This window comes from Melopsittacus undulatus (assembly GCF_012275295.1).
Source record: "Melopsittacus undulatus isolate bMelUnd1 chromosome W unlocalized genomic scaffold, bMelUnd1.mat.Z SUPER_W_unloc_4, whole genome shotgun sequence".
NCBI lineage: Eukaryota > Metazoa > Chordata > Aves > Psittaciformes > Psittaculidae > Melopsittacus > Melopsittacus undulatus.
Genome location: NW_022993946.1, coordinates 1,806,021 through 1,822,574, shown reverse-complemented (window position 1 = coordinate 1,822,574; position 16,554 = coordinate 1,806,021). Strand labels below are relative to the sequence as shown.

Below are 16,554 nucleotides of genomic sequence, written 5' to 3'. Positions count from 1 at the left end.
CGGACCTCAACTGAGCTGCAGAATATGCAAAAAGATTTCACCCGTCAATCAGGGGAGCACATCATCACCTGGCTGCTCCGATACTGGGATAATGGGGCCGATGGTCACGAACTAGCAGGTACAGAAGCCAAGCAGCTGGGATCACTTGCTAGAGAAGGGGGAATTGACAAAGCAATTGCAAGAGAGATAAAGTCCCTCAGTCTTTGGAGACGGCTTTTGGCAGCTGTGAAAGAGAGGTTCCCGTACAAGGATGATGTTATGAGTCGTTCGGCCAAGTGGACTACTATAGACAAAGGTATCCAGTCCCTGAGGGAATCAGCTATTGTAGAGATAATCTACCACACCAAGCCGAATAATGGGAATGTACCCATAGACACAGATGAAGTCGAATGCACTCGACCCATGTGGCGAAAACTTACACGAAACACACTGTCGTCATATGCCCATCCATTGGCAACGGTAACCTGGAATGACATAGCACCACTAACAGCGGATGAAATGGTTCATAAACTCCGAGAATTCGAAGACAATCTTACCCCTTCCATCATCTCAGCTGTGGAAAAACTGTCTCATGATCTCAAACAGTTGAGGAACGATCTGTCTGATTTATCTAGCTCCTCACGTGTGCCAACACGCGTTTCAGCTATTAAAAAAAGGCGTCCTATTGCTCGAGAGAGAAAATATATAAGATACACACCACGGGCCACCCTATGGTTTTCCCTGCGGGATCACGGAGAAGACATGACAAAGTGGGATGGAAAACCTACTTCAGCCTTGGAGGAACGTGTGAGTGAATTGAAGAGAGGAGCAAGGGCCATGACTGATTGCCCCATGAGAGCTGCAGCTTCAGTCTCTGGTGAACAGGTTCCCAGATGGAGCGAAAGAGCTGATTTAACTCCAGCTCCTGTGATAAAGAAGAATAATCCCCCTCAACACGACTTAGGTGTCCAAGATTGTGACGACGATGACTATTAGAGGGGCCCTGCCTCCAGCCAGGTGGAGGTAGGGGACAATCGTATTTACTGGACTGTGTGGATCAAATGGCCTGGCACATCGGCCCCACAGAAGTATAACTCTCTAGTTGATACTGGTGCACAGTGTACCCTGATGCCATCAAACTGTCAAGGGGTGGAACCCATCTATATTTCTGGAGTGACAGGAGGGTCCCAAGAGTTGACTGTACTAGAGCCTGAAATTAGCCTGACTGGGAAGAAATGGCAGAAGCACCCCATTGTGACTGGTCCAGAGGCTCCATGCATCCTCGGCATGGACTACCTCAGGAGAGGGTACTTCAAAGACCCAAAAGGGTACCGATGGGCTTTTAGTATAGCTGCCTTGGTGACAGGAAATTAAGGAGCTGTTCAATTTGCCTGGTCTTTCAGAACATCCTTCTGTTGTGGGGTTGCTGAAGGTCAAAGAACAAGTGCCAATCACAACCACAACAGTGCACCGGCAGCAATATCGCACCAACCGAGACTCCCTGATTCCCATCCATAATCTGATCCATAGACTAGGGAGGCAGAGAGTGATCAGCAGGACCCACTCACCTTTTTATAGCCCCATATGGCCAGTGCGAAAGTCTAGCGAAGAGTGGAGACTAACAGTAGACTATCGTGGCCTGAATGAAGTCACACCACCATTGAGTGCTGCCGTGCCGGACATGTTAGAGCTGCAGTATGAATTAGAGTCAAAGGCAGCCAAGTGGTATGCCACGATTGATATTGCCAATGCATTTTTCTCAATTCCTTTGTCAGCAGAGTGCAGGCCACAGTTCGCTTTTACTTGGAGGGGTGTCCAGTTCACTTGGAACCGACTGCCCCTGGGGTGGAATCACAGCCCCACCATCTGCCACAGACTGATCCAGACTGCACTGGAACAGGGGCAAGCTCCAGAACACTTGCAATACATCGATGACATTATTGTGTGGGGTGATACAGCAGAAGAAGTTTTTGAGAAAGGGAGGGAAATAATCCAAATCCTGCTGAAAGCTGGTTTTGCCATAAAACGGAGTAAAGTCAAGGGACCTGCACGGGAAATTCAACTTTTGGGAATAAAATGGCAAGATGGACGTAGACATATCCCTACAGAAGTAATCAATAAGATAACAGCAATGTCTCCACCAACTGATAAGAAAGAAACACAAGCTTTCTTGGGTGCTGTGGGGTTCTGGAGAATGCACATTCCAAATTACAGTTCAATCGTAAGCCCTCTCTATCATGTGACCCGGAAAAAGAATTATTTCAAATGGGGTCCTGAGCAACAACAAGCCTTCGAGCAAATTAAAGGAGAGATAGTTCAATCAGTGGCCCTTGGACCAGTCCGGACCGGTCCAGATGTGAAAAATGTACTGTACACCGCAGCTGGGGAGAATGGTCCTACCTGGAGCCTCTGGCAGAAAACTCCAGGGGAGACTCGAGGTCGACCCCTTGGTTTTTGGAGTCGAGGATACAAAGGCTCGGAGGCCAGCTACACCCCAACGGAGAAAGAGATATTGGCAGCTTATGAAGGGGTTCGAGCTGCTTCGGAAGTGATTGGCACTGAAGCACAGCTCCTTTTCGCACCCCGCTTGCCATTGCTGGGCTGGATGTTCAAAGGCAGGGTCTCCTCTACACATCATGCAAATGATGCTACTTGGAGTAAATGGGCTGCACTAATTACACAACAAGCTCGGATAGGAAATCCCAGTCCTCCAGGAATTCTGGAAGTCATCATGGACTGGCCAGAGGGCAAAGATTTTGGAATGTCACCAGAGGAGGAGGTGATGCGTGCCGAAGAGGCATCACCATATAATAAATTGTCAGAAAGTGAAAAGCAGTATGCCTTGTTCACTGATGGGTCCTGCCGTATTGTGGGAAAGCATCGGAGATGGAAGGCAGCTGTATGGAGTCCTCAGCGACAAGTTGCTGAAACTGCTGAAGGAGAGGGTGAATCCAGTCAGTTTGCCAAGGTGAAAGCCATCCAGCTGGCCCTGGACATTGCTGAGTGAGAAAGGTGGCCAGTACTCTATCTTTATACTGATTCATGGATGGTGGCAAATGCCCTGTGGGGGTGGTTGCAGCAACGGAAGCAGAGCAACTGGCAACGCAGAGGTAAACCCATCTGGGCTGCTGCATTATGGCAAGATATCGCTGCCTGGGTGCAGAAGCCGGTGGTGAGGGTATGCCATGTAGATGCCCACATACCTAAGAGTCGGGCCACTGAGGAACACCACAATAACCAACAAGTGGATAAAGCTACTAAGATTGAAGTAGCTCAGATGGACTTCAATTGGCAACATAAAGGCGAATTATTTTTGGCCCAGTGGGCCCATGACACTTCAGGCCATCAGGGCAGAGACGCAACGTACAAATGGGCTCGTGATCGAGGGGTGGACTTAACAATGGACACTATCGCCCAGGTTATTCATGAGTGTGAGACATGTGCTGCAATTAAACAAGCTAAACGGTTAAAAACTCTTTGGTATGGAGGACAATGGCTGAAGTATAAATAAGGGGAGGCCTGGCAAATTGACTATATCACACTCCCCCCAACCCACCAAGGCAAGCGCTATGTGCTTACCATGGTGGAAACAACCACAGGATGGCTGGAAACATATGCTGTGCCCCACGCCACTGCCTGGAACACTATCCTGGGCCTTGAGAACCAGATTTTGTGGCGACACGGCACCCCAGAGAGAATTGAGTCAGACAATGGGACTCATTTTCGGAACAACCTTATAGGCACTTGGGCCAAAGAACATGGCATTGAGTGGGTATATCACATCCCCTGCCATGCACCAGCCTCTGGGAAAATTGAACGGTACAATGGGCTGTTAAAAACTACACTGAGAGCAATGGGTGGGGGAACTTTCAAGCATTGGGATACACATTTACCAAAGGCCACCTGGCTGGTCAACACCAGAGGATCTGCTAACAGGGCTGGCCCAGCCCAGTCAGAACTTTTACATATTGTAGAGGGGGACAAGGTTCCTGTAGTGCACATGAGAAATTTGCTAGGGAAGACATTCTGGGTTACTCCTGTTTCAGGCCAAGGCAAACCCACTCGTGGGATTGCTTTTGCTCAAGGACCCAGATATACTTGGTGGGTAATGCAGGAAGATGGGGAAGTCCGATGTATACCTCAAGGGGATTTGATTTTAGGGGAAAACAGCCAATGAACTTAATTATATGTTGTTGCTTGCTGTGTAATATTTTTATAGTCCATCAACTAGATGTCTTCAGGTCACCAGCAACTGGCCCTGACTTCCCTCTAACCATCGTCCCAACAGAGAATGAACTTTGATAGAACCAGATGAGTTCTGCAGTAAAGGGATGATCAACATCAGCAGGCAACAATACAGCACTGCACACAGACTCTCCTGCTACAAAAGACTATTACAAACTTAACATCATGGACCAAATGGACTCAATTGCATTATAGGGATTGGTCCATGTATTAAGAAATGATTTCTTTCTCTCTGTCTGTGTGTATGCAGATGTATATATATATATGTATCTATATAATGGTATATTGAAAATGTGGGATCTGAGCATGACATGAATGGTATGGAATAAGGGGTGGATAATGTGTCATGGGTTCAGCAGTAGCTCATGCTCTGCCAGGGAGGAGGGAGAGATAGAGCGCCTGGTCTGGGCTAGTCGGGGAGGTATTCCATACCACAGCACGTCCTGCTCGGGGAGGGGACTGGAAGCTGGCCGGAAGGGAAGGGGTTAACACTCCGGGCTGGGCTCGGGGAGGCAACTGGAAGCTGGCCAGGAGGGGAGGGGGGAGCTCTCTCTCATCGGGCTGGCCTCCTGGCAGCGGGTGGTATCGTATTCTCTCTCCCTGTTTGTCTCCTCTAACATTGATTTGTTATTGGTACCGGTAGTTATTTCTGTTATACCTTGATTGCTGGACTGATTTTACCTCAATCCGTGGGAGTTGTATTCCTCTGGCTCTCCTTCCCATCCCTCCGTGAGTCGGAAGGTGGGGGGGGGGAGGGGAAACAAAGGGGGAACTGTGCAGATTTAGTTTAAACCATGACATTATGGAACATGCCTATGTAGTGATAGGTATTAAAGAAGAGAGGATGCTTTTCCCAAAGCATTTTCCAGCCAAGTTTGACTTTAGATTGCTGTGCTGTCTTACATTTCTTACACTACTAATGAAGTAACTTTTTTGAAGAATCTTTTTGTGACATTGCTGAACAACTAGCTTATTATGAGAACTCTCTTGGAGTGTTGTGTACTGTTCTGGTGTCCTCAACATAAAAAGGGCATGGAACTGTTGGAACAAGTCTAGAGGAGGGCCATGAGGATGATCAGGGGAGTGGAGCACCTCTCATATGAAGATAGGCTAAGGAAGTTGGGGCTGTTCAGCCTGGAGAAGAGAAGGCTGTGTGGAGACTTCATACTAGCCTTCCAGTATCTGAAAGGGGCCTACAGGGATGCTGGTGAAGGACTCTTCACAAGGGACTGTAGTGATAGGACAAGGGGTAACAAGTTAAAACTTAAACAGCAGAGGTTTAGATTGGATATAAGAAAAAATTCTTTACTGTTAGGGTGGTGAGGTACTGGAATGGGTTGCCCAGGGAGGTTGTGAAAGCTCCATCCTTGGCGGTGTTCAAGGCCAGGTTGGACGAAGCCTTGGGTGATATGGTTTAGTGTGAGGTGTCCCTGCCCAAGGCAGGGGGGTTGGAACTAGATTATCTTAAGGTCCTTTCCAACCCTAAGTATTCTATGATTCTATGTTAGAGACATACCAAGGGAAAGCAGAGATGTTTATTGACAAAGCGGGAGACACTGATCCTACGACACTTTAATTACAACGTGTGATTTTTTACCTCTTTGCCAAACAGTAGACTTCTATTTGCTCTGATAGACACCAGTATATAAATGTGACATTTGCTCACAACCCCATTAAAAGCACATTTTATTAACCAGGAAAAGAAACCTAGTTTGTACTTTAGCTCATTTTGGGATAAGCCACCTATATTTAAAGAACAGAGCATTTTTGGTTGTTTTTTTTTTTAACTTACAGTGAAGATCACTAAAAATGATCTCCAGAGCCATCTGGAAAATCTGACCAAAATCCAGAATCACTTATTTTGGTGAAAAAAAAAAAACGCTCTGTAAAGCATGAAAAAACCCAGCCTTTTAGAACTAATTAATATAAATCCCTTTAAAGCTTCAGAGGTAACTCAAGATACACACTTATAGAATCATAGAATACTTAGGGTTGGAAAGGACCTCAAGATCATCTAGTTCCAACCCCCCTGCCATGGGCAGGGACATCTCACACTAAACCAGTCCCTAACAAATACTCCCTCCCCAGCATTCCTGTAAGCCCCTTTCAGATACTGGAAGGCTGCTATGAGGTCTCCACGCAGCCTTCGCCACGCTGAACAGCCCCAACTTCCTCAGCCTGTCTTCATATGGAAGGTGCTCCAGTCCCCTGATCATCCTCATGGCCCTCCTCTGGACTTGTTCCAACAGTTCCATGTCCTTTTTATGTTGATGACACCAGAACTGCACACAGGACTCCAAGGGAGGTCTCACGTGAGCAGAGTAGAGAGGAAGGATCACCTCCTTCAACCTGCTGGTCATGCTTCTTTGATACAGCCCAGAATACAGTTGACTTTCTGGGCTGCAAGCACACACTGCAGGCGGCTCATGTTCATTTTCTCATCGACCAACACCCCCAAGTCCTTCTCTGCAGGGCTGCACTGAATTTCCTTTTTGCCCAACCTGTAGCTGTGCCTGGAATTGCTCTAACCCAGGTGTAGGACCTTACACTTGGTGTGGTTAAACTTCATGAGGCTGGCATCAGCCCACCTCACAAGCATGTCAAGGTCCCTCTGAACGGCATTCCTTCCCTCTAGCGTACCAACAGAACCACAGAGCTTGGTGTCATCAGCAAAACTGCTGAGGGCGCACTCAATCCCACTTTCCATGTCACCGACAAAGATATTAAACAAGACCAGTCTCAGTACCGATCCCTGAGGGACACCACTCTTTACTGGTCTCCAGCCGGACACTGAACCGTTGACTACAACTATTTGCATGAGCCCATCCAGACACTTCTTTATCCACTCAGTGTTCCACCTGTCAAATTGATGTCTCTCCAATTTAGAGACAAGGATGTCGTGTGGGACAGTGTCAAATGCTTTGCACAAGTCCCAGTAGCTGACATCAAGTGCTTCACCCCCGTCCATCAGTTCCGTAGCCCCATCATAGAAGGCCACCAAATTGTTCAGGCAGGATTTCCCCCTAGTGAAGCCATGATGGCTGTCACCAAACACCTTGTTGTTTTTCATGTGCCCTAGCATGCCTTCCAGGAGAATCTGCTCCAAGATTTTGCCAAGCACAGATGTGACACAGACTGGTCTGTACTTCCCTGGGTCATCCATTTTCCCCTTCTTGAAAACGGGGGTTATATTTCCCTTTTTCCAGTCATCAGGAACTTCACCTGACTGCCATGGTTTTTCAAATATGATGGCCAATGGCTTAGTAATTTCATTTGCCAGCTCCTTCAGGACCTGCGGATAGATTTCATCAGGTCCCATGGACTTGTGTATGTTCAGGTTCTTAAGATGGTCTCGAATCAGATCCTCTCATTCAGTGGGCCCAAGGTCTTTATCCTCACAGTCCCAGTGTCCGCCTTCCAAGGCTTGTGTGGTGTGGTCAGAGCCTTTGCCAGTGAAGACTGAGGCAAAGAAGTCATTAAGAACCTCAGCCTTCTCCAAATCCTGTGTTGCCAGTTCTCTCGAAAGCTTCTGGAGGGGGCCTACGTTGTCCCTGGTCTGTTTTTTAGTCACTATATACCTATAAAATCCCTTCCTGTTATCTTTCACATCCCTAGCCATGTTTAGCTCTAACTGGGCCTTAGGTTTCCTAAGCTGGTCCCTAGCTTCCTTGACAACATCCCTGTATTCATCCCAGGCCACCTCTCCTTGCTTCCACCTTTTATAAGCCTCTTTTTTCCTGTGAATTTTTCTCAGCAGCTCCTTATCCATCCAAGGAGGTCTCCTGGCCCTCCTGCTGCACTTCCTTCTAGTCGGGATGCAACACTCCTGAGCTTGTAGCAGGTGATCCTTGAATATTAACCAAGGGTTTTGGGCCCCCTTGCCCTCTAGGCCTATATCCCATGGAACCTTGCTAAGCTGTTTCCTGAAGAGGCCAAAGTCTGCCCTCTTGAAGTCCAGGGCAGTGAGCTTGCTGCACGCTCTTCTTACTGTCCTGAGGACCTAGAATTCGACCATCTTGTGATCACTGCATCCAGGACTTCCCTGGAGAGTCACATTTCCAACGAGCCCTTCCCTGTTGGTGAGCACGAGGTCAAGCAGGGCACCTCTCCTCGTCGGCTCCTATATTGCTTGCAGAAGGAAGTTGTCTTCCACACAATCGAGAAACCTCCTGGATTGCTTGTGCCGGGCCGTATTGTCACTCCAGCAGATGTCAGGGTGGTTGAAGTCCCCCATGAGAACAAGGGCCTGAGAGCATGAGGCTTTTCCTATTTGTCTGGAGAGCACTTCATCAACAGGTTCCTCTTGATCAGGTGGTATGTAGCAGATCCCCATAGCAATGTCTCCCATCACCGATTTCCCCTTAACCCTGACCCACAAACTCTCTGTTGTCTGCTCACCTGTCCCCAGAGAGAGTTCCATACTCTCCAGCCTATCCCTAACATAAAGGGCAACCCCCCTCCCCTCTTACTGGGCCTGTCTTTTCTAAAAAGCCTGTAACCTTCCATTCCAGCACTCCAGTCATAGAAGCCATCCCACCATGTTTCTGTGATGCCTATTATATCATAGCCCTGTAGATGTGCCCACATCTCTAATTCCTCTTGTTTGTTCCCCATGCTACGGGCATTTGTATAGAGGCATCTGATCCGAGCTCCAAATGAAGCCAGCTCATTGGCTGGAGGAGCTGGAATATCACTAAATTGCTCCGATCATTTATTATAGGTGCTGCCAACTGGGTGTGTTGGGATGGAATGATGCCCCCCTCCCCAACACATCTAGTTTAAAGCATCCTTGACAAGGCTGGCAAGCCTCCCAGCAAAACCACTCTTCCCTTTCTTTATCAGAGCAGCTCCACCAGCCCCCAGTAAGCTTGGCCTACAGATTTGGGCCCCATGTTCAAGGCACCCAAACCCTTGACTATGACACCACCCTTTTAACCATTTATTAACCCATCCAATCCTCCTAGCCTTTGGAAGGTCCTCCTCTGTGTCCTGGAGAATTGATGAAAAGACTATCTGAGCTCCACAGCCCCTAATCACCTCTCCCAGGGCTCCATAGTCCTTCTTTGTACTCCCCAGGCTACTACTATCTATATCCCTAGCACCCACATGTATCACTAGAAGCTGGTAATGGTCTGTGGGACTTACTAGAGCAGGCAGCCTCTCTGCAACATCCCTGATCCATGCCCAGGTAGGCAACACACCTCCCTTGCGACCGGGTCAGGCCGACAGATGAGCACTTCTGTCCCTTTCAAGGCAGAGTCCCCTACTCTTATGACCCACCACTTTTTCCTGGCGGCACCAGTAGAGATCTTCTGTACCAGTGCAGTAGCCGGCTGTTTCTAGTGCAAGTGCGTTTCCTCACATGCCCCCTGCAGGACAGCAAAGCGGTTCTGGGTGGGGACAGTTGATTTAGGAGGAAGCCACTTGCTTTTAATTGTCTTCTTCCTCCTTTTGTTGTTTTTTTTTGTTACTAATTCCCAGCTTCCCAGGTTAATGGCCTCCTTCTTTCCTCCATGAGTTAGAGGGGAAGCTTGAGGCCCCTGCACTGTTTGGGCCTGGAGCAAGCAGTCCTGCTAACTCTCAGCTTCCCTGACATCTTGCAGCTTCTTGATAGCATCCCGCAGCTCAGCCACCTGCTGCAGGAGGACCTCCACCAGGGAGCACTGAGTGCAGCCCTGCCCATTCTGCACTTTTTCCTCAGAAGACCAGTGCAGGAACTCTCTACACTCTGAGCTCTGCACTGCAGCCTCCCCTCTTACCAACTCTCTCTGGGTGCCTATGCTGGCCACCGTCAGGACAGCCAGGGGAGAGCTCCCAGAACAGGCCCTGGTCATACGGCAAGTGCTCACCATCCCGCTCAAACTGCCATGCAAACTGCTTCACTGTGCTCCTGGTCACTCACGCTCCCTGGGGCACTTTTTAACCACTCACAGCTAATGCTGCTTCTCCTGGCTCCGCCCCCTGTGAGTCAGCTGCTTGCATCAGCTGAGCTGCTGGCTCCTGGACAAGTCTTGTCGAGGGTTTGAGGCTCCCTTAGTGGCTTTTGCCGCTCTGAGTTGAGGCTCCTAGGCGCTGATCTTCTCCTGCTCCAGTGGTGAAGGCATCCTCTCTCTAGCTACTCACCTCAGCAAGTTAGTAAATGGTAGTCACCAACAAATTCTTTTTGGCATTAAAAGCTTTGCTGCCTAGTAAAATAGTGCATCCACTGAGGATGGGGAATACCTTTTACCATTTGAGTGCTGTCTAGCACATAGGGAACAAACTGCCTGCCAACAATACTAATGCCTTAGCCCTGTCTGTGTGAAGGGCAAGACTGCTCCAGATTCAAACCGGCCATCATCGGCCATTCTCAGTCAGTTGCTGAGGTGAGTGGCTTGTGAGAGGATGCCTGCAATACCAGAGCGGAGCGGGGGGAGATCAGCATCCAGGAGCCTCACCTCAGAGCAACAAGAGCCACCGAGGAGGGAGCCTCAAGTCCTCGATAGGACTTGCCCAGGAGCTGGCAGCTCAGCTCCCGTGAGGAGCTGACTCACCAGGGGCAGAGCTAGGAGGAGTGGCACCAACTGTGAGTGGTTAAAAACCTACCCAGGGAGCTCGGCGACTAGGAGTGCGGCAAACAGAGCGCGGCAAACAGAGCGGGTCGAGGCACTTCGCACGGGCAGGAGAGCGGGATAACCACCTCATCAAGAGGACTCGCCTGGAGCGCAGGAGGAGGAAGGAGGGCTTGTTTGTGTAGGTTGATCAATTGACCAGATAGATCATGGTCACAACACAATCAAAAGCTGTAGTGAGTAATAATGTGGGTATCCAGACTGAGTCTTTCTGCAGACATGCAGCCATGCAGGTTTCTGACTGCAGTGAATGCCTGAGCTTGGCATTTGTATTGGAGGGAGCAAGTGACACTGCTTGTGTTCGCTGTGAGCAAATAAATGATCTGCTCAGGTAGGTGGTTGAACTGAGGGAGGAGGTAGAAAGGTTGAGAGCCATCAGAGAATGCAAAAGTGAAATAGATTGGTGGAGCCACACCCTAAGGCAGGGGCAGAGGGAAGTGGTTGAAGAAGTGATGGATCCCCTTCCTTCCTACCATCAGACAGAAGGAAAAAACCTAAGGGACAAGGATGTATGGAGGGAGGTCCCTCCTTGGAGAGGTAAGCAAAAACCCTCACAATCCCTTCCTCCCCCCAGTTGACCTTGAATAACAGGTATGAGGTCTTGGGACTACAGGGCCAGGTAAATGGAGATGGAGAGGTTAATCTATCTAGTGAGTCACCTAGGGCTTGTCACTCACCCCCATGCCTTAGAACTTCCCCAACCAAAAAAAAAGAAGAATAATTGTGGTGGGTGACTCCCTTCTGAGGGGAACAGAAGGTCCCATTTGTTGACCAGATCCATCCCACAGGGAAGTCTGCTGCCTACCTGGGGCTAAGATTAGAGAATGTAAAAAGAAACTCTCTGATCTGGTGCAGCCCTCTGACTACTATCCACTGCTGGTTTTTCACGTTGGCAGGGATGAAATTATTACAAGGAGGGCAACGGTAATGAAAAGAGACTTCAGGGCCCTGGGACGGCTGTTTAAAGGGTCTGGAGCACAAGTGGTGTTTGCCTCCATACCTGTTACAAGCAAGGGTGAAGAGATAAATAGGAAGAGTCTGCAGATTAATGTATGGCTACGTGACTGGTGCCAAAGGCAGGGTTTTGGGTTTTTCAATCATGGGCTGCTATATGAGACACCTGGTTTGCTGGTGGCAGGTGGGATACTCCAGTCCCAGAGGGGGAAAAGGGTTTTGGGGCAGGAGTTAGCAGGGCTTATTGACAGGGCTTTAAACTAGATATGAAGGGGGGAGGGGATTTAACTGGGCCTTTTGGGGACAAGCCCAAGAGAAACATGCTAGGGCTTGAAGGATGGCGGATTAGGAAGGACTATCAATCTATTGTTTCATTTATGGGAAAGTTGTTTAGACCCTGTCCCAGTAGGGGAAAAAGGGTACTAGGACAAGAGTTAGCAGAGCTCACTCACAGAGCTTCAGGTTAGATTCAAAGTGCGAGGGGGTTGTAGCTGGGTTTGTACTAGTGGGGCATTGTTCTAGTATTAATGAAGACCAGAAGGCCTCCTGCCTCCCAAGGGTGCCATCAGCATGCTCTGCTTGCTCCCTGAAATGCCTGTACACCAATGCACGCAGCATGGGGAATAAACAGGACGAGTTAGAAGTCTGTGTGCGGTCTAAAGGTTATGATCTAGTGGCAATTACAGAGATATGGTGGGACAGCTCACATGACTGGAATGTGGTCATGGATGGCTATGACCTTTTTAGGAAAGATAGATCAGCAAAGCGAGGTGGTGGAGTTGCTCTTTATGTGAGAGAGTGACTAGAATGTGTTGAGTTCTGTCCAGGGGCAGATGAGGAGCAAATGGAATGTCTGTGGGTACGAATTAAGGGACAGACTGGTACGAGTGATACAGTTGTGGGGGTCTATTATAGACCTCCTGATCAGGACGAAGGAGTTGATGAGGCTTTCTACAGGCAACTGGAAGTAGCTTCACGACTACATGTCTTGGTCCTCTTGGGGGATTTTAAGTACCCCGATATTTGCTGGAAGACTCACACAGCCAATCATTCACAGTCTAGGAGGTTCCTCCAGTGCATTGATGATAACTTCTTAATGCAAATGGTGGACAAACCAACTAGGAGAGGAGAGCTGCTAGATTTAGTACTCACTGACAAGGAGGGTCTAGTTGAAGTGGTGATAGTCAATGGCAGCCTTGGCTGCAGTGACCATGAGATGGTGGAGTTTAGGATCCTGTGTGGGAGGAATAGGATACCTAGCAAGGCCACAGTTCTGGATTTCCGAAGGGCCAACTTTGGCCTGTTCAATCAACTGCTCAGGGTAGTCTCATGGGAAAGGGTACTAGGTGGTAAAGGGGCTCATGATAGTTGGTCAGCATTCAAGGACCTCTTCTTCCAAGCTCAGGATCGGAGTGTCCCAATGGGTAGGAAATCAAGTAAGGGATCTAGGAGACCAGCGTGGTTAAACAAGGAACTGATGGGCAAACTCATGTGGAAAAAGAGAATCTATGGATTATGGAAGGAGGGGGTGGCCACCTGGGAGGAATACAGGACAGTTTTTAGAGGATGTAGGGAGGCAATTAGGACAGCTAAGGCCTCCTTGAAACTTAATCTTGCTAGTTGGGTTAAGGACAATAGAAAGGGCTTCTTCAAATACATAGCAAATAAAACTAACACAAGAGGCAATATAGGCCCACTGCTGAATGAGGTGGGTGCCCTGGAGACAGAGGATATAAAGAAGGCAGAAGTGCTGAATGCCTTCTTTGCCTCTGTCTTTACTCCTGCAGACTCTCCCCAGGGGCCCCAGATTCCTCTAGCCCCAGAAGGAGTCAGGACAAAGGAGGAGTTTGCTTTGGTAGATGAGGATTGGGTTAGGGATCAGCTATGCAATCTGGACATCTATAAATCAATGGGTAAGGATGGAATACACCCACGGGTACTCAGGGAGCTGGCGGAGGTCATTGCTAGGCCACTCTTCATCATCTTTGGTAAGCTGTGGGAAATGGGAGAGGTACCTGAGGATTGGAGCATGGCAAATGTCACGCCAGTCTATAAGAAGGGCAAGAAGGAGGACCCGGGTAATTATAGACCAGTCAGCCTTACCTCCATCCCTGTAAAGGTGATGGAACAACTTATTCTTGATTCCATCTTTAGACATATCAAGAATAAGGAAGTCATTAAGAACAGCCAACATGGTTTTATGAGGGGGAAGTCATGTTTGACCAACCTTACAGCCTTCTATGAGGAAGTGACTAGGTGGAGGGATGATGGTAGAGTGGTAGATGTGGTTTTTCTTGATTTCAGTAAGGTATTTGATACTGTCTCCCACAGCATCCTCATAGATAAGCTAAGGAAATGTGGGCTTGATGATCAAGTAGTAGTGAGGTGGATCAAGAACTGGTTGAAAGGAAGAAGGCAGAGAGTTGTGGTCAATGGGGCAGAATCTAGCTGGAGGTCTGTGACTAGTGGAGTCCCTCAGGTGTCGGTGCTGGGACCAGTGCTGTTTAATATTTTCATCAACGACCTGGATGAGGGAACTGAGTGTACCCTCAGCAAGTTCGCTGATGACACTAAATTGGGAGGAGTGGCTGACACACCAGAAGGCTCTGTAGCCATTCAGCGAGACCTGGACAGGCTGGAGAGTTGGGCAGGGATAAACTTGATGGAATTCAACAAGGGGAAGTGTAGAGTCTTGCATCTGGGGAAGAACAACCCCATATACCAGTACAGGTTGGGGGTTGACCTGCTGGAAAGTAGTGAAAGGGACCTGGGGGTCCTGGTGGATAGGAGGATGACCATGAGCCAGCAATGTGCCCTTGTGGCCAAGAAGGCAAATGGCATCCTAGGGTGCATAAGAAAGGGTGTGGTTAGTAGGGCAAGAGAGGTTCTCCTCCCCCTCTACTCTGCCTTGGTGAGGCTGCATCTGGAATATTGCGTCCAGTTCTGGGCCCCTCAGTTCAAGAAGGACAGGGAATTGCTTGAAAGAGTCCAGCACAGAGCCACAAAGATGATTAAGGGAGTGGAACACCTCCCTTATGAGGAGAGACTGAGGGAGTTGGGTCTCTTTAGGTTTGAGAAGAGGAGACTGAGGGGTGACCTCATCAGTGTTTACAAATATGTAAAGGGTGGGTGTCAGGATGATGGAGCTAGGCTTTTTTCAGTGATATCCAGTGATAGGACAAGGGGCAATGGATGTAAACTGGAGCATAGGAGGTTCCACGTTAACATCGGGAAGAACTTCTTTACTGTAAGAGTGACAGAGCAGTGGAACAGGTTGCCCAGGGAGGTTGTGGAGTCTCCTATGTTGGAGATATTCAAGGCCCGCCTGGACAAGTTCCTGTGTGATGTACTCTAGGTTACCCTGCTCTTGCAGGGGGTTGGACTAGATGATCTTTCGAGGTCCCTTCCAACCCTTGGGATTCTGTGATTCTGTGTGATTCAAATCCCCCTTCTCCCCACGACCAGCTCCCGGGGCATCACCTGTATCTGCACTGTCCCAGGCAGTTTCCCAAGAGAAGTTCCTGTTCTCTGACCATCAGCACCCTCAAACAACATCCATACCTCTTTGTAGGAAGGAGGACCCTTCCATCCTTGACAGAAATACACCTAATATTTTTTCTGTAGAGCAGGACTCCAGTATCTCTACAGGGCTTTATGGTACTCTGCTTTGTGCATCTAATCAACAGTAATACAGTGTCCTTGTTATTCAGCATCCCTCAATTTTTAGAATCTCTTACTCTTAATCAATTTTGTGGCCAATCTTTTTTTAATTTTAAGGATTCATGGCTTAAAGATATCACTATTCAATTACATCAGCTTATACGTTAATCCTGAGTTAAAATTCAAATTCAATAGCAACATCTGGAGACCTGTAATGAGTGGTTTCCCTCAGGGATCAATACTGGGACCAGCCTTGTTCAACATCTTTCTCAGTGACATGGACAGTGGGATTGAGTGTGCCCTCAGCAATTTTGCCAGTGACACCAAGCTGTGTGGTTTGGTTGATATGCTGGAGGGAAGGAATGCCATTTAGAGGGACATTGAAATGCTTGTAAGGTGGGCTGATGACAACCTTATGAAGTTTAAGCATGACAAATGCAAGGTCCTACACCTGTGTCGGAGCAATCCCAGGCAGAGCTACAGGTTGGGCAAAGAAGTGATTCAGAACAGCCCTGCGGAGAAGGACTTAGGGATGTTGTAAGATGAGAAAATGAACATGAGCCGACAGTGTGCGCTCGCAGCCCAGAAAGCCAACTGTATTCTGGGTTGCATCAAAAGAAGCGTGACCAGCAGGTCAAAGGAGGTGATCCTGCCCTTCTACTCTGCTCTTGTGAGACCTCACTTGGAGTATTGTGTGTAGTTCTGGTGTCCTTACCGTAAAAAGGATATGGAACTGTTGGAACAAGTCCAGAGGAGGGCCACGAGGATGATCAGGGCACTGAAGCACCTCCTGTATGAAGACAGGCTGAGAAAGTTGGGGCTGTTCAGCCTGGAGAAGAGAAGGCTGCGTGGAGACCTCATAGCAGCCTTCCGGTATTTGAAGGGGGCCTAACAAGGGTGCTGGAGAGGGACTCTTCACAAGGGACTGTAGTGATAGGACAAGGGGTAATGGGTTAAAACTTAAACAGCAGAGGTTTAGATTGGATATAAGAAGTTCTTTACTGTTAGGGTGGTGAAGCACTGGAGTGGGTTGCCCAGGGAAGTTGTGAATGCTCCATCCCTGGCAGTGTTTAAGGCCAGGTTGGACAGAGCCTTGGGTGATATG

The 16,554-nt window shown here is 48.6% G+C and overlaps 1 protein-coding gene across 4 annotated transcripts in view; it reads right to left on the bottom strand.

Moving 5' to 3' along the window:
- The window catches only part of LOC117438279 (unconventional prefoldin RPB5 interactor 1-like), a 103,566-nt gene that overhangs the window by 23,169 nt on the left and 63,843 nt on the right, over positions 1–16,554 (bottom strand). The gene's annotated exons all lie outside the window — the stretch shown is intronic.